We start from the raw sequence: 19,038 nt of genomic DNA on the forward strand, positions 1-19,038 counted from the left end.
GGTCCATACTCTCTGACCCAGCCTCCTCTTCTAGAATCTAATCAATGATGGTGAACCTTGTAGAGCTTTTAGTGATAATAAACTGCTGCAACATGTGAGCCATAGGTTCACCACCACTGAAACCTAATATAAATAAAAGCATAAAATGTAGCCTTTGATCTCAAAAGTGTAACTATGCATGATAACAGAAAACTGGCAGCCATCAAGAAAGGAAAGATAGGAAGAGAGATGAGTGGTTCTTGTCTTTGAGTTGCTTAACCTGCGTTCCTGAAAGCCATTGAGAATCTATCTCAAAACAGGTCCAACACCCCCATCCGAACCTTTCTTAGTTTCTGTTTCTTGAACGAGGAGACAATTGACTAACATAACCCCTCTACCTACTTTCCCTTAGATTAATCTACTATACAATTTTTGGTGAAAAATACTGATTACTTTGAGTCATTGTAGTTTGCTCTAGTCTAATTAGCGTGGAATTAAAATAGATCCAATGGGCCGGGGATTTAGCTTAGTGATTTCGCCGCCTGCTGCGCAAGCGCAAGGACCCCAGTTGGACCCGAGTTTGATCCCCGGTACCAAAAAAAAAAAAATAGATCCAATAATGGCACCTTACAGAGTGTCTACCTACACATAACCTCACACTGACAAGTCCTTCTTGGATGAGAAATGTTGGTGAGATTTTTTTTTTTTTTTTAACAAAGACAATGCAATATTTACTAGACCTAATAGGTCAGAAGCAAAAATTAGAAGACATTTACTGGTCTTGGTCCTAACTATTGAGATAGAACTAGTTTATGTGGTGCTATGGGTAAGTGATCAGGGAAAGATGATCTAAACACAACAAAATTCAACATCCTGAGGAGATCCCTTGAATCTTTTCTTCACTGATCAAAGCCATTAATATTGGTGACTGTTCCTTTCTTGATTTCTCCATCCCCTTCACAATTCTACTCCTTCCTGGCATTTCTCATTTGTAACACTCTCTGCTGGTTTAAAATAATAGTTGGATCACTGCAGATAAATTCTACTATTAGAGACAAAAAATACCTGAACATGGGAGTTATTTCTCACGTAATGTTTCATGTGTATGGTCCAGGAATACCGTGGTGTCCCAGTAGTTAGGAAATCCAAGACTGTTCTAGTGTGTGACATCAATGGGACATGGCCTTCATCCATGGGATCCAAATGACCTCATGTTATGGTTTGGGTCTAGATGTCCCCCCAAAGCCTCATATGGTCATAGGATTGATCTAGAGTGCATGAAGCTGGAATTGATTCATGATGCAATGCTGGGCTCAAGGGCACTAGGATTAAGGGCCTGAGTGCTATCCACCCTATGTATTCTGAATAAGGTAAAAGGGGCAGAGAAACGCTGTTAACACTCTTGTTATTGTGGCTACCTTGTGCTTGCCATGTTGTTTCTCCTCTGCAATGCCTGTTTGTCATCCCTGCCTTGGAGCCAGCTGATTATGGACTGAAACCTCTACAAACTGTAAGCCAAATAAACCCCTTCCCCTCTAACTATGGATGTTGGGTATTTTGTCTTAACGAGAGAAAAGTAACCAAAACACCTCACAATCATCGTATTTGCATTCAACCTCATTGAAAGCAGGGAACATTCTTTCCTGTAAAGGGCATGACCCAGAAGCTGCAAAGCATCATTTCTACTAAATTCTGTAGGTCAGAACCTAGTCATGTGGGCAATTACCTGCTTGGAGGTCAGGAAATATAGCCTGTTTTAGGGAGTCATGCACCAAGCCAAACCTCTATTTTACAGAAAAGTAGTACTTTCTAACACTTCTAGACTGATGCTTACTAAACACCTTTCTTGTGGTCCAGAACTATTTATTCAACTATTTACTGAATATATATACATATATATGTTATATATATGTATACATATTCAAAAATAGTTAACAGCATCTATGTTACTCATCACAAACAACAGAAGTTTATTTAATGCTATTGAGACCTCTATCATATTCCAAGCTGACCTTGCCATATTCCCCAAATCTTCCTCCTTCCTGTTTAGGTTGTTTGCACCATCATTTAAACAACTGTGCAAGTTATATGTAAAGATGTCCAATCCTTATATAAAGATGTCCATCCAAATGATCTCCAGACAGTTAAATTGACCAGCTAAAAAGGTCTCTATCCTGCCATTTTTCTCCAAACTTCCTTTCCTATCATCTCCTGCTTTTTTTTTTCTCCCAGTACCAGAGATTGAACTCAGAATCTTGCGCTTGTGAGGCAAGCACAGTGCCACTGAGCTAAATTCCTTGCCCCCACTGTCTTTCTTTACATTGAGATATAATATGCATGCTGTAAAGTATTTAAAATGAAATAACATAAACATAAACCTCGAGAGTTCTACATATGCACATGGACACACATCCATTTCACCACCATCCGGATCAAGACACCTCAAGTTTCTCCTGCACCCTGCCCAATCAAGCACTAGTTCTGCTTAGATCGTGTCAGCCTTTTCATGATGGCACCTTATGCAATAAAATCACTGACCATCTTTCAGTTCATCTCTCTGTTTCTGTCTCTACTTCTGACTCTGTTTCTCTCTCTGTATATGTGATTTTTTTGTATCTATAAGCATATCCATGTTTATAAACATATACACATATATACATCCATACTATACATATATATCCATGCCCACATACATACACATATTTTTCCTGTTGCCTCGGAGAGTTCATCTCATTCTTTTCCTCCCTCTCCCTCTTGTTGGCTACTCCTGCTGTAATTCAGATCTCAGATAAGACATCACTTTTTACAAGAAGCCTTGGCCGGGGATTTAGCTCAGTGGTTTCACCATCTGCTGCACAAGGGCAAGGACCTGAGTTCGATCCCTGGTACCAAAAAAAAAAAAAAAAAGAACCCTTATTAGTTGATATCATATGGGAAATCACTTGAAGAATTTTGTTATACTTATCTTACGAAAAGGGAAAGAAAAGTCATGTGGAATGTGTTTTAATTTAGAATATATTATTTGGGGTTAATAAATGAGAGATAATGTTTTATTGGTCAGCAAGACCTGATCATAAAAATATTTTCATTTCTAGTGTTTGTATAAATGTTGCTGGTGTAAGTTAGCTATAGCAATAAATCAATAATATTTAAGCCCTAGCTACTCTGAGTAGATCCTAAGATTAAATAAGAAATTGAAAACTAAACCTATAAATATTTGTTTTTAACTAATTTTTTACAATTTACATACAGTAAAGTATACATTCGTGTACAGTTTGATGAGTTTTAATGATTGTATACATACGGGTAAACAGTATTCCAGTTGAGATGTAGAACTTTTTTAGCACTCCAAATGTTCCTTTGTGCCCTTTCATCAATTCCTCCAAGAGGTAGCCAACCACTCATCTGATTTCTGTCACAATCTACTCGTTTTGCACCATTTTGAATGCCATTTTAAGTAGAGATATATGGTATAAATGCATATATTTGGCTTCTATACCTCAATGTAAAGTTTTTGAGTCTCACTCATTTTGTTGCTTATATGAATAGCTCATTCTTTTTTATTACCAAATAGTAATTCCATTGTAGTGTATATCCAACAATGCTTGCTTCTATTTTATCAATTCTCAGGATTATTTCCTGTTCTGGACTATTATAAGTAAAGTTACTATAAACATTCTTTTCACACTTAATAAAAACCTAGAAGTTGAATAGCTGAATCATAGATGTATTTTTATCTTTGTTCAAAACTGCTGAGATCCAGGCATGGTGTCACATGCCTGGTATCTTAGGAGGAGCCAGGGACAGTACATTCGGCTATGGAACTCATCAGTTCATGAAGCCACTGAAGAGAATAGCACTCTCCCCACATCCAATCGCCTTCCAAATACATGAGACTTTTGGGGACCTAAAATCATAACTTCTGGCAGTCCCAGCAATTGGAAGGCTGAGGCAGGAGGATCACTGCTAGTTCGAGGCCAATCTGAGCTACACAGTGAGTTTAAGACCAGCCTAGACTACATAGCAAGAACCTGTGTCACAAAACCAAACCAAGCCAAAACAAATTTTAAAAAAAACCTGCTGAACAATTTTCCAAACTGTTGGTACCATTTATATGCAACTTTTTTTTTTTTTGGTACCAGAGATCGAACTCAGGTCCTTGTCCTTTCGAGGCAGGTGGCAGAACCACTAAGCTAAATCCCCAGCCCTGTATGCAACTTTTATTTGGTCCACATTCCCACCAAAATCTGGGGATGTCAGTCTTTTATGTTTCCCTTCTCTTTTCTTTCTTCTTTTCTTTCTTTCTTTCTTTCTTTCTTTCTTTCTTTCTTTCTTTCTTTCTTTCTTTCTTTCTTTCTTTCCTTCTCTCTTACTGTCAGTCTAATATTTGCCCTTTTAAAAGCATGAAACGATATCTCATTGTAGTTTCAATTTGCATTGTCCTAATGACTAAAACTGTTTAGCCTAAAAAGTTTCAGTTCTGAACCAGTAGGGTGTGGCCCTCATTCTCATTCTTACAAAATGCCCACTGGAGCTCTGGAATTACAGGCAGAGGAAGAGCAAAAGATCCAGGTCCTAAAGTTGCAGAAAGGCCTGCTGAGTGAGTCCTGGCTTCTGGTGCTGAGGTGTGGCTATGGTTGGTGCATCTGCTGAGGGCTGTGTGTGGAAGTCTTATGCCCAGAGTGGCAGTACGGGGAGGTGGTTCAACCTTTGAAGTATGGGGCCCGTGGGAAGTCTCTGGGGCCCTACCCTTGGAAGGGATTAAGGTACATCTCATGAGAGAGTTGTTATAAAGTAGCAAGGTTCACCCTACTCAGCTCTCTCTGCTTCCTATTTTGAGGTATGATTTGTCTAACATACGCTCCACCACTTGTTATGGGGCACTTGCTAGAGCCTGTGCTATAGTGTTTGGACTTTCAGCCTCCAAAACTGTGAGGTAAATAAACTTCTCTTTATAAAGTTAGTCTGCATCAGGTATTTTGTTACAGTGATGAAAAAAACCAACTAATACATGTGTTCTTATCTTACTGGTCAGAACTCAGTCACGTGACAACTCCAATCTGGCAAGAAGGCTGGGAAATGTAGTTTTTAAGCTGATTTTACAGGAATCTACTGCTATGTATCAAACCAACTCAGAACTTGATGGCTTATAATGAAAATGTTTTTCTCACAAACATATCATTTGGGTAGAGCTCAGTGGGAAAGCTTGTCTCTGCTCCACTTGCCATCAGTGTAGCAGCAATTGACTGACACTGGCTGCCAGCCAAGAAGACTTGAACAGTTGGACTGTGGCTACAATACCTACACATGACCTTTCATGTAGCTTCTTGGTTTCCTGCACCATGACAGCCGAGTCCCAAGGTGAGGGTCCCAAAAGAGACCTGGGGACCACATCACCTCTCACAACTGAAGCCTGAAAGCCACACAGCATCACTGTGCCACACTCTATTTGCTGTGACAGACACAAAGCCCTGCCACCGTTAAAGAGGAGAGACAGATTTTACACCTTGACATGGGAGTAGCAAGGCTTGGAGGAGCAAATGGGATGAAAATATTGCTGTGGCCATGTTGGGGAAATACAATATGCTCCAATTGGACATGTTGGTTGCCCCCAACAAAACTGAGCTTATCACAGATATAGTAAATAGATACTGGCTAGGAAAGCTGAATTTCTGTCACATTCTTTACATATATTACTTTATAATTGTTTGCTTCCCAACTATAATCACCACAAGGGCAGTAGACAAATTTATCTATATTGTTCATTATTGATTACTCAGAGCATGCAGGGGGAAATAGACAAAAAATATTTACCAGCGAATTAGTGTTAAACCAAATAAAAGTGTATATAGAATATCAATTTTTCCAGGTATGGTGATGCATGCCTGCAATCCCAGCTACTTGAGAGGCTAGGGCAGAAGAATCACAAGTTCAAAGCCAGCTTGGATAACTTTGTGAGATCCTGTCTCAACATAAAATTTTAAAGAGGAGGCTAGGGATGTAACTCAACACTCTCTAGGTTAATTCCATACCATTGAAAAGAAAAATCCACTTTAGAAAAACACATTATGGTGTAATCATTAGGAAAAATTGAGATTTTTAAATCAATAACCTACAAAAAGCCTGATGAACATCCACTGCAACTCTATATGTTAAGGATTTTAAAGCAATCTCATTTTACCTTTAAAAAATATTAACTTCTTTCTGAGAAATCTGTTCGCAGATTAAAATGAAGTCTGCTTATGATGTGGAAAGAAGGACTGTGATAAAGCCTCCTTTGGTGAGGCCATTCAAGACTACAAGTCAGCTTGCATAATTTTTAATGTATTTTTTCACATTGGTTTAGATTACAATATCCAACAATTGACCACTATTTGCTACTACTGTGGAGAGTTTGGAAACTGCAACCTCCCTAATTCCTACTGAGGTTAACAACTTGTTCATTCAGTAAGCAATCTTTTTTTTATCCTTAAATACATGCAAACTTTGCTGATGTATTTTCTGTAACATACTTAAATATTTTTATCATTTTTGTTTTATAGTCCCTTTCAACGTTTTGCAATTTCTGGGTCCTTTACCCATGTCTTTGCACAGCACATTCCTTAGTACTCTGTATGACAGTCATTCTTACGCTGTGATCTTTTAAATATGCAAAGCGTGTCATTCCTCCCTTCAAACCACTCAATGGCTTCCCTCTAGCTCAGAAGAATCCCAACATGACAGGCCCTTCATGGCTGGCTCCTCCTCTTCTCACAGAGTGCCAGGGTGGAAGAGGCCATTCTCAGACTCTCCACACAAGAGTGCAGGAGGCATGTCTTTGGTGGTGACTGCAGTTTTGACTCAAAGGCTCTGCTGACAAGATCGCTATCTTCTACCTGGGAAGGAGGTTTTAGGGTAGTTTCCCCACCAGCACACAAACACCCTGCCCATCTTCTCTGTCTTTTGGGCCATGTGTCTTGCCAGAAGTTTCTTAGTATGGTACTATCACAATGAGGCCATTGCAAGCACTGAAGGGAAAGGCCAATAGACACAGACAACAGAAATTTTAATAATTAGTGATGCAAAAACTTACAGAAACAGGGCCAGGGATTTAGCTCAGTGGTTTTGCCACCTGCTGCGCAAGCACAAGGACCCGAGTTCGATCCCTGGTATAAAACAGAACAAAGCAAAACAAAAAACTTACAGAAACAGTTGAAGAAAGCAGAAAACAGTACTGCTTCCAATTGGCTTTACAGACTTTTCAAGTTTCCCATTGTCCCTGTATTGTGAAAAGGAAAACCTTTTTGCCATTCTGTCAAGGAATTTCCAACCTCCTTCTCCTTCTGCCTGAATTTCAGATGTCTCTGCAGTGTCCTTGTTTGACCTACAGCTGCAATCTATATAAATCAATGCTAGAACATTCCAGAGTGTTTATTCTACTTTAAGTTGGAGGTAATTTTTCCAAGTAGACCACATACTGTAGAGGGTCTAGATTTCAAGGTTGCTTTGGTTGGGTCCATTTCTCCCCATGATGTTTCTACATTTATCATGGGTATCTGTGCATTATTATAAGAGAAATATAGGCTGGGGTATATGTCAGTGATAGAGTTCATGCTCAGGATGCACAAGCCCTAAATTCCATCCACAGCACCAAAACAAAACAAAACACAAAACATTATTCACACAGAGTCTGGTGTCGGATTGCCAGGGTTTGAATTTTAGGATAACTGACCATCCTGATATTCCTGAAATTGTGGAGGTTCACAGGGATTCAGGACTTGTCAGAACTAAAACCAGGACAATGATCACCCTATAGTGATGGCGAACCTATGGCACTTGTGCCACAATGCGCTCTTTGTATCATTGAAAGCTCTAAGGAGTTTGCTTTCACTGCCCTAGGTCTTTGCTACTTACTACCTGTGTGACATTACACAAGGCATTTAACCTCTCAGTGGTTCAGGTTGCTCATACCTAAAAGGGAGAGAAATAGTTTCCAACATCATGGAAGTACATTGGGGTTTTAAAGTAAGTTAATATTTATAAAATGCTAACAATTTTTGTCATATATGTGTTTGTTAAATCAAAAAATTAAGGAAGACAGCATTATTGTCTAGACATAATGTCAACGCTGAAGCATCTTTTATTTTCTGCCACTATCTTAGAAGTACACAAAAGTATATTTGTCATTAATGTATACATTTATATCTACATGTATATAATTCTGACTATTTGAGTTTTTACCATCTAATTTTCACATATATAATACATACTCAAAAATAATCTTTCCATAGAAATGTTGAACTAAAATGGCATGAGTGTAAAGTGATGGGGTAGAAAAGGAGGATCTCCAGTTGTGAAGTGTCCTCCAAACCCCCGACTCTCATTTCTGCTCTTACACTGCCTTGAACAAGGCTGCATTATGCAATTGCCACATTGTGCTGGATCTGTGTGTCTGTTACTGTGTGAGAAGTGTGCTGGGGGTGGGCAGTGGGCACAAGGGAAGCCCGGGGCTGCTGCTGACTGCACTGAGGGAAAGAGAGCTTGGGCGAGGAACTATTACCATCTGAAAACTTTCATCAGAAATGAGCAGCCCAGTAAGTGCTGGGACTCTACCCACCACATTAACTGCCTCTTCTCCAATGAAGGGGAGGGGGGTGGTCCTAGAGAAAGAAATCCTGTGTTCACTCCCACATTCTGTGGGGGAAAAGGGTGGATTACAGATTTATATCCCCACCTACACTATTTGATGGAAAGCCTCCTTTAAAATATTTGTTAATGTTTTGAAGCTTTTTTTCTTCTGTTTGAAACCCCAGGGGCTCAAATGTAGAGCAGCTTCTCTCTCTCTCCCTCTCCCTCTCTCTCTCTCTGCATATTGAACCCAGGGTGCCTCATATGTGCTAGAGAAATACTCTTTACAAAGAATGAAGTTCATGTGAACTTAAACATCTTTAAATAACAAAATCTTTAGGTTTTTCTTGAACCCCAAGTACGTTAGTCCAGTATTCCTCACTGCAACAAAATACAAGAAAATGAACTCAAAGGAGGAAAAGTTTATTTTGACTTAGTTTCTGAGGTTTCAGTCTATGGTAATCTGGCTCCATTGTTTCTGGGCTTGTGGTGAGGGAGAAACTCACAATGGCAAATCTGTGGTGCAGCAAAGCCTCACCTCCTGACAGAGACAAAAGGAGAATGAAGACTTAGAAAAAGTGGGTGTGTTCATGGAAAGAAAAACAAACGAACATGAAAACTGATTTCAAGATTTAAAAAATACCGCTTTTGCTTTTGGCTTAACAGTTACTTTTGAGGCATCTTTATTTTTCATGTAAATAAGATTTGTGCCATCAGTTTAATGAAACCCACACTGGCCCTGGGCGGGGCTCAGTGGTAGGCTCTCAGCTAGCATGTAGACCCCTGGATTCCATCCCCAGCACCATCATAGAAACAAACCAAACATATTAAAGTTACTTTTTTTCTATTTCTACGATAAAATAAGATGCTTCAAATTTGTTACTTTGGGAATGTCTGCTGATTTGAAACTCTGCCAATTGGAGACAACTTCTGATATCAAAGAACTTCCTTTTTGAGAAACGTGGTTGGCTTAGAATTACTTCTGTTCCCCGGTTTTGCCAAGTGTGCTTGCCTTTAACCAAGAGTTAAATCATTTTATTTTTGACAGGAGTAAGTTAGCCAACTTATATTTAGGTCAATACTTTTAAAAGGAAAAAAAAACCCTTCTAAGATGGATTGAATACTGTTTTGTAGTGTTTTTCATATGTCTTTAAGTCCAAGGAACTCTTGACTACAAACATGTAAAATTAAGTAAAGAAGGCTCAGCAGTTACCTGCAGATCTGAGTTTTCAGGTTGCTTCTTATAATACTCAAAGAAACTTTTCAAAATGACCATATGATAAAATGCTGGGGTAGAGGAGAAAAGAAGAGATTAAAAACTGCTATGGAGTAAAATCAGGATCAAGAGTGTTCTGATTTATCCCAACTGGGAAAATGATTTGTGGGGCTTAACCTTGATGGCATTATTAGTAATGCCAGAACCCTGTGTAATGATAAATGTCCTTGCTTTTCCTTTCCTAAATTGTTATGAAATTCTAACTCTGCCTCTATTATTTTGTTAATATTTTTTCTTATTTAACAAGCAGATTTATGGCAGGAAATATATCATCTTGAACACTTCAAATAAGCTAAATTACTTGTAAGTTTTTCTGCATTGCCTTTTAACAGATTTTCTTATTTCTCTATTTAATTTCTAGTTTTTCTTTCTTTATCTTATCTCTTTTTTATCTTATCTCTCCTTTGACCAACATCACTCCACCAAAATTATCTTTCTGGGCTGGGGGTAGAGCACTGCCCCCCCCCCCAAATCTTTTCATCGAATTCTATTTAAAGTTGTAAGTATAATGGGTACATAACATACAACGAATATTTGTTACATCAATGTACAGTGTTATGAAAACCAGTTATTCTTTTCCATTTTGTATTTTTCTAATATATCTCATTAATAGTTTTACAGATTGGTGAATCTAGGGAGAAAAATTTCCACCCATGAATATGGTAATTTCTGCTTTACTTTTAATTAAAATTAGAAGAATTCCAACATCTTCCTTTTCTCCCCAAAATATGAAAACCTTCAGTATCTAGTTAAAACATTTGTACCAGGTTGTTGAGCCAAGGAAGACATGATGACTCAGAGCACTCTGGGGTGTGATCTGAACACTGTCTGTCTTCCTCCTGCCATGTGTATATATGATCAGTGCCTTAAGGCTCAGCTGTAGCCTTGGCTTGAAGTCAGCCCACTGCACGAGCTCTAATCAAAATGTCTGGCATACAGTAAGACCAGCACATGGTCTTAAATACAGAACTGTATAAGAGAATTAAGGGTCTTGATTGAAGGAAAGCTTAAGAGGTCTGACAATGTCAAAAAGACACTTTTGGTGCCTTTTGTTTATGGAATAACCACAGTTTGGACAAGAGCCACAGTATAACAACTAATTAATTAAGAAAGTATATGCACTATGTTATATGTAATTATAGCTTCCATGTTGCAGTTGCTGAATAAAAAATCAAAACCAGTCTCTAAATTCTTTTCCCTTAGAGTAAAAATATTTTTTCTATAGTACTGTTATTATATTTATAATTTCCACATATTTATTTAGTTTTGTGATTTAGTTCGGAATGTTTTTATCCTAAAGTGGTTTGATTTATCTTGTTTGCTCTTATTTAGGGCCTAATTTTTCCTTTTCTCTTTATTCTTACTCAGTGAACTTCACTACCTGTAGCAGACATTTCAATGAGTGAGGGTCCCTTTGTGCATTCTCTCCCAAGCTTGGAGAGGAAACCTAGAACACTACTCTGGCCTTGCTTCAGTTACTCTTCCCACATTCCTCTGTCTCATACCTGGTTGGCAAAAAGTGCTCACAAGGGTCCTAGGCCTAAAATGAGACTCTAAAGAGCAGTATGTCCAATCTGCTACCTGATGACAAGTGCTGGCCAATCTTTAGATACTGCAATAGCTGTACTTGAGCAGGCAGTACTTGAGCAAGCAAAGGTCCTGTTCCTGATTCTGAGATACAGCCTGACAGGTGGGAGGTAGGTGACCTTTAAAGAAAATATGAATTGAGAAAAAAAGCATTGGAGGGTTTCTAAATGAGCCAAGGCCACTCATCCAGCTGCCCTTGAGCAATAGAAAGGGAAGTCAGTGCATTATGCATCGGGTCAGTGAGGAAAGGGATGGAAGAAATCTTTCTAAGTTAGACAGTGCTGATATTGGCAGTTTGTGAATGCTATTAAACACACACATGTACCTGCACGCACACACACATGCTTTTTCAGACATGCTTAATGGAACACAATTAAGCAGTTTGTAGAATTGAGTGACCTTTAAATTGGTGTAACCTCATGGGAAAACCTTTCAAACACAGCATCTACTTTTGAAAGAACATTCCATGAAAAAATATTGTCACTAATTTAGCAGGGCATGCTGGACCATGTCATGCGTTCTGCTCCCTTCGGAGCCCTTCACTGTCAGAGAAAAGCTGAGATCACCAAAGATGCTGACCTCAAAACTGTCAGTCCATCAAAAGCCATCACACTGTTACAACTCTAAAACGAATCTAGGAATTGGCAGAAAGGAGAAAAAATGGAGTAGATAAAGCCTCAGATTGAAAAAGAACTAAAAAAAGAAAAAGAAAAAGAAAAGAAGGAAAAAGTTTTAACCCTTTGCCTTTTCTTTAAAAGTAAAACCCCAAGATGTAGCAATAGCTCAATGGCAGTTGCATGCACACACACACACACACGCACACACACGCACGCATGCACGCACGCACAAACAGTCTTTCAGGTTATATTTTCATCTTCACTTTTACCTATTCTTGTTCTTATTGAGCATTTTTTTAAAAAACAAACTAAAAATACTATTGAGGAAACAGAGTGGTGACTTCAGAAATCAGTCTTGAATCAAAGATCAATTTATTCCTTAACATTTATATTTTGAAAAAAAGAGACAAATCTACAGAAAGAACAGTACAATGAACTCAATTCTTTTGCTTTATCTTGTTATTATTTGTATATTTTATATTTATATAAATTTATATTTGTATCTTATTTTCTTATTATTTTGACTGGTTTACTTGAGAGTAGGTTGTAGACATAACAACTCTTCCCTAAATACTTCCATGCGTATTTCCTAACACCCAAGAGAGTCTCCTATATAATCACAATAATATTATCCCATCCAGGGGCCGGGGATTTAGCTCAGCGGTTTTGCTGCTTGCTGCGCATGGGCAAGGACCCCAGTTCAATCCCTGGTACCAAAAAAAAAAAAAAATATTATCCCATCCAAGAAATTTAACCTTTATACAATTGTACTTTTTTTTTTTTTGGTACCGGGGATTGAACTCGGGTCCTTGCGCTTACAATTGTACTATTTAATATATAGTACATGTTTAACCTTCTCCAACTTCCTCAGGAATTTTCTTTTTTTAAAAATTAATTTTATTGGTACATTTTAGGTATACAATATAATGACATTCATCATTGGAAATTTGCACCTTTATGTAATCTCTCTTGGTTCTTGTTTTTTCCCCATTCCCCTGCCCTCCCTTCAACCCCTCCATTTCTCCCTATTTACAAAGACTTGTTTCCATTTTTTCATTTTCTCATATTAATTCCATTCCCTTCTTTCCTTTCCCCTACCCCTCCCACTTCCCCTTCCCCTTCCCCTTTCCCCTCTTTTCTTCCTATTTCACATTACTTATTATACCTTTTAGTCCTTATTTACACTTTCAGTTTCTCACAATAGAGAAACTATTCGGTATTTACACATGTGTCCTATTTATTTCACTTAAGAGAGTAATTTTCTTTAGGCTGTTTTTTGTTTATGTGTTTGTTTTTGAATTTGAAATCCAGTTAAGTTTTAAATATTACATATAGTTCTCTTGTTTCTTCAGCCAACTTTAAGTGAGCATATTCTCACTTTTTCTTTTAGCTTTTGATTCTGATTTTTTAAAAGAGTTGACCATTATCATATAAAATGCCCATTATCAGGATTTGTTTGAGCTCTTCCTCAGTTAGATTCAAGATAAGCACTTTTGGGAGGAATTCTATTTGGTGACACTGTATGCTTTTTATTTCATCACATCGAGAGGGACATGCATGATGTCATCTTTTCCCAGTCAGCAATGTTTGGTCACTTGGTTATGTGGTGTCCAGATTTCTCTGCTGTAAAAGGCCCCTTCCTCCCTTCGTAGTTAGAACTGTATACATATGTAGAATGAGATGAGAGCTTGTGAATAATGTATTCAAAAATCTTTCACTCAATATTTTCAGCATACACTGAAACACTTTGCTAAATTTATTACTGTATTGGAGGCTGAAAAATGATGACTGTTATCTTTTTTTTGTACATATTAGCTAGTATTTTTCTGTGAGAAAAGGATTTTTAGCTTCTTTTTAAAAAAAAATCATTGTATGGGGCTGGGAGTATAGTCCAATGGTAAATCAATGTGTTTAATCCCTAGTATAAAGAAAAAAAAGGGAATCATTATGAAATTCTAGATTCTTTTTGAGGTTCCAAGCATCCCAAATTTGGCCAGTTTGAGCCCTAGAAGTAAAATTTTTATTTGGAAGTGTTCTCAATGCTTGTTTGTGATTTCAGTAAATGATTTCAACCATTTTTTTTTTCTTAAAGGGATTATTTTCATTGTCATGAGTAAATGTTTTTTTTCTAAGTGGAGATAAAAGTGAATAACCAGGGTTTATTGTTATATGTTTAACAACATCTTTCATTTGTTGTAGCAATCTATCAATGCTGTCAATAATTATAAAATGCGTTGATATAAATGAGAGCATTAGAGGCATCCCCTATTTGTATCCTGTTTTCAAAGGACCAAGAACACTGGCTGACCTTCAGTGGAAGTTCACTGAATGGACTGAATTAATAATAAAAGTAAAATGTCAAAGTCATGAAACGTAAGACAAAAGATTGAAATAATGAACATTAAGGGTCTAATTGTATAGAAATAAATAAAGTTCTTTTGCTATTCATAAATGATTTTCATATACTTGTTAAAATTTGAAATTTCCCCCAAATGGTTAGGAATAATGTTTAGAGAATAGTCTTTCATTGATTTTCCCTGAGTTGATTTCACAGGGGATATACAATAGAGCCACAGTTAGTAATAGCCGCTAAGGTTTGTTTTGGTTTAGCACATTGATAAATGAATAGTGCTTATTTCCTATCAAGTAGTATTGCTTCCAAGCTCCATAGTTCTTTACCAAAGCATTGTATATCTGGGATGACAAATTGCTTAATAGAATTTAGAAGCTTTTCTTAATAACATTTAGAAAATTTAGAATAAGCTCCAAAAGAGAAAGAATAGATTAATATATTAACTTTTCTCTGTGAAGAACTATGAGTGAAAACTGACAAGTAGATGCAGTCATATGCATTTTGTATAGTTTAAAAAAACTGCCTCTAACATAAATTTACATTTAAAACCCCCACACATAAATCGCATCACTGTGGATTATCTACAAAGTGGGTAATGTACGTGTGGATTATTCTGGGCTGACTATAAATAGCTTAACCCAACAAGGATACTTGATCCTAATAGAGGGTAGTAAATCACTTGCTTCTTAGAGGCTTAGGACTGTTTTCAAGCCACGGTCACTCCATCTAGTAAAGGGAAGGGAGTAATTTCCTCTTCCAATGTTTCTTTTGCACTTTAATTGAAGTTTGAGTTCACTACATTAGTTTATAAGGCAAAATAGAGCCTTACTGTATTTGATAAAATATATATATGAAAATAAACCAAACTTTTACTAAAAATCAAAGAGATTATGTAAAGAATGATGGAAAGCACAGTAGCCTTTAAGAGATGGCAGAGGTGCATAAAGATACAGTAAAATGGTCAACTTTTCAGATAATTCCCCAGCAAGCAGTTTCAATTTATTATGTATTTTACCTACAACTATCAGTGGGATCCCTATATATATTAGGGAAACATTTTCAATAACCTTCTATCAACTGACCCCTAATATTTATCTTGTTTCACATTGCTGGTCTCACATAATATCTTCTATTAATTTTCAGGCCTTGAGGTGCTGCTTTTAAATTTAGGGATACAGCCTAACAAATTAATAAATTATTACTGTGGAGAGACTCGTCTTCTAAATGTATAAATGCATTGCTTAAATGACTCTCAAGGAATGATTTACACATGAAGAGGCTCTGGTGTTTAAAAAAATCCCCATGAATTTCTTATCTCTGGAAATAGCTCTTTGAGTGTATATCAAAGCAATTGTTTTTTTCACAGTAATAAGGATTTTTTACTCTTCTGGTGTTCCCAACACATTGTAACATTTTGAAATTTAAAAACTGCCTAAAAAACAGGGAGACAGTTCCAATTTACTGTCTATGTACAAAATCTGGAAAAGACTTAGCTTTCTCTCATTAAAGGATTTATGTTTTTCCCCCAAAAGAACTGCAATAAAGTGAACATGGGAAATACTTCAGATCAAGGAAAAGGAAATTGAGGAATTGGCTGTGGTTGCCAGACACCCTCTCCTTTTGAAGTATTAAAAGGTGGGATTCAGGGAAACTACTCCTAGATTCTAATCCTGTGCTGGGTTTTTCTCATCTTGGGCTGGTCATGTCAGATTTCTGTGCTGCTTGTTTATGTGGGACACATATATCTACCTCAAACTTAGGTATTATGAAATAAAGAAGGAAATAACTTTGGTGAAACTTCTCCCCTGGGTTATAAACTCTGCAACAGCAGAAAGCCTGTCATTCTTATATTCTTACACTGGATGCTCCATGCCTGATGCATGGAGCAGTTTTTGTGGATAAAGATACGTATGGAGTACACAGAAGAAGTGCAGTGTTATTGGGAAATCCCCAGATATTCTGAGTGTAATGCATGTTTACTGTCTCATTACTTAGCTTTCCAAATGCACCTTCGCCTCCCCTCAAATCCATACAATGAAGGATGGGCAATTAATTTTTATTGAGGTTGTGCATCAATAATCTATCACAATGAACAGATAAATTTTATTTTAGGATGCTCCTTAACATCCTAATAGCACTTTAAAGGCCCTCTTTTTGCTCTGCCAGATAATCAAAACTAGCCTCAACTTCCAAACTGAACAGAATAATTGCGAATGAAAAGGTTGGAGTCATAAATAATAGTGTTAAGGCAGTGGTGATGGTAGTGGTTGTGATCGGGAGTTAAGAATGATCACAGACACTGTGGTCATTTATTATTCGTCACAATTTTTACTGGATATGATGTCAATAGCTTTCTGCTCTTCAAGCTAACCCCATGGTGGTTTATACTGTTGTACACACTGTAGTATGAATTTTGGTAAGACAATTGCTGTTTGGATAAGTAGATTTTAATTTTTTTTTGAAATAAGGTGTTGGTATGTATTCAAAACTGGCCTTGAACTCACCATATAGCCCAGATTGGCCTGGAACTCAAGGTAATCCTCCTGCCTCAGCCTCCTGAGTGCTGGGATTATGGGTGTGTACCACCACATCTGGCATTTTCATTTTAATTACATTATTTAGTATTTAGCATTGAAGTTTATCTTGTTTTTGTTTGGTACGGGGTATGGAACTCAGGTCCTTGTGCTTGCAAGGCAGGCGGTGGAACCACTGAGCTAAATCCCTGGCCCTCACTAAAGTTTATCTTAAAATTTGATTTCAACATATTTTCTACAGGTAGTTTTTCACATTTGTACTTCACGTAAAGTGTGAAAATTTCCAGATATGTGGGATAGGAAATTAATGTTATTCCTCTTTTGATTGCTCTTAATATCCAACCTATTAAAAAAGGTTAAATAGTAATCTGAAAGACTGGTATAAATTCCTTTGTTCAAAGTTGAACCTAGAGTATTCAAGATGTTTTTCCTTTCAGTGCCAGTCTTTTTGTTGTAAAGAGTTCACGTAAGGACGTCCGTGGCAGGGTCTGTGCGCCATCTACCGACAGGATTTAAATTTCCAATGTCTGGAGAGTGGGAATTACTGCACGTGGGGAGTTTTAAAGCATTGAGAAAGAAGGGTATTGGGGAAAGACGCTGTCAGACTCTATGACTTATCTGTGATTGCGGACATAAATCTGAATTCAGCAAACATGTAATTAACCAAAAGAGACATTAGCTTCTCACACGGGTTCCTTTCAGTGAGACTCCCAAAGAGCAAGACAGACACCTTGAAAAGCTAGCTGAGCCCTGAAACCGACTCAGATGGGAATCGGATTGCTGTTTTTCACCTGAGCCCTAACTCACATTCACTGCTACAGGTTACCGTTTAACAGGAAATGGCTTTATTAATGACCCACCCAGTTAACCTTCAGTTTCCCATCTTATCATCAAGGACTTCTTCCCAGTTTGATCATTTTATCAAAAGTTTAATAATGTACAGCAGGTAGGTTCACTTGTTACATAGATACTACTCATATGTAGCTTGTCTATCTGTATGCAGACTTAATTCTTATACACACTGACACCGCTACACACACCTGAAAGACGGCCTGCACTTCTGTATGTGATACGGACTTATGTATATGTACAAGATATGCAGGTATTTATTGGGTTGAGAAATCTGGGCCCTTAGACTTGGATTACAATGTTTTTCCCCTCACTTGTTTGTTCCTCTCAATGCTAAATTCTGTAGAAAGAGAAAGACTGGGATTCTCAACCGAATAGGTGTTGGATTGTGATTGGGTGAGGTATCAGCCTTAGAGGATCAAACTGCTGTAGCTGGAGGCTTGCAGATTATAGCTGGCTCAAGCGGCCCGATCTGATTCTCGTTATCTTTGTGTGAGCAGTGGGAAGAACTGAACATTAAAAGGTAGCAAGGACCCCAAAACCCCGGATAATCTGCTTCCTGCTTTTCTGCTCTCATATCCAAGGGCAAAGACAACCTTGCTTTGGTGACCTTAAGAAGGAAAGAGGAAAAGAAGCACGAAAGTTGAGGCATAAAGAGGAGATAAGAGGGAAGGAAAGTTGCATAAGTTGAGGGATGACGGAAAAGGGGGAATAAAAAAAGGAAAGACCCCAAAACCAAAAACCAAAACACCAAGAGTAGGAGCTTCATGTAACAAACCAAAGTCAAGACATCTTTCGTTTCGTCTCCAGCGTCTAGGTCGCATCCGTTTCCTTTCTGAGGGTATCTGCGTTTCTCAGGCCCGCGGGAGCTCTCCCCGCTCCACGCGCCGCAGCGCTAGGCTCCCACGACCGAGACAAAGCGCGGGAGGCGCCGCGTGGGCTGACGCTAGAGACGCACCGGGCCGTCACAGCGTGCGGGAGAAGCGACCCAATCGGTGCCCACAGCAGCCTGACCCGAGGGCCGCGATCCGATGCCAGCCACGGCCGCCTGGCGGGCCCGACCACACCTGCCACCGGAGGGGGCGCCCGCGCGCGCGTCCAGGCCCGCAGCCTCCCAGGCGGGTCGCGCGGCAGCTTTCCCCGCCGCTTCACACAAGTTTGTTTGGGTGTGAGTGCTTTCCTCTCAGCACAAAACCACAAAAATATGCGGTGGGGAGGGACCCCGCCCCCAACCTG

General features: G+C 38.3%; 1 long non-coding RNA gene across 1 annotated transcript; it reads right to left on the reverse strand.

Annotated features, from left to right (window-relative positions):
• Positions 1 to 2,107: 2,107 nt before the first annotated feature.
• On the reverse strand, positions 2,108 to 19,034 carry LOC147825891 (uncharacterized). Its single transcript, XR_015440056.1, has 3 exons — positions 18,581 to 19,034; positions 7,052 to 9,127; positions 2,108 to 2,861 (listed from the first exon to the last, which is right to left on the reverse strand). It is a non-coding gene; the product is annotated as an uncharacterized LOC147825891 (long non-coding RNA).
• Between the last annotated feature and the right edge of the window lie 4 nt (positions 19,035 to 19,038).

Source organism: Heterocephalus glaber, unplaced genomic scaffold (genome assembly GCF_053883595.1).
Source record: "Heterocephalus glaber isolate CG9 unplaced genomic scaffold, H.glaber_assembly_v1.0 deba00001481, whole genome shotgun sequence".
NCBI classification, from domain to species: Eukaryota; Metazoa; Chordata; class Mammalia; order Rodentia; family Bathyergidae; genus Heterocephalus; species Heterocephalus glaber.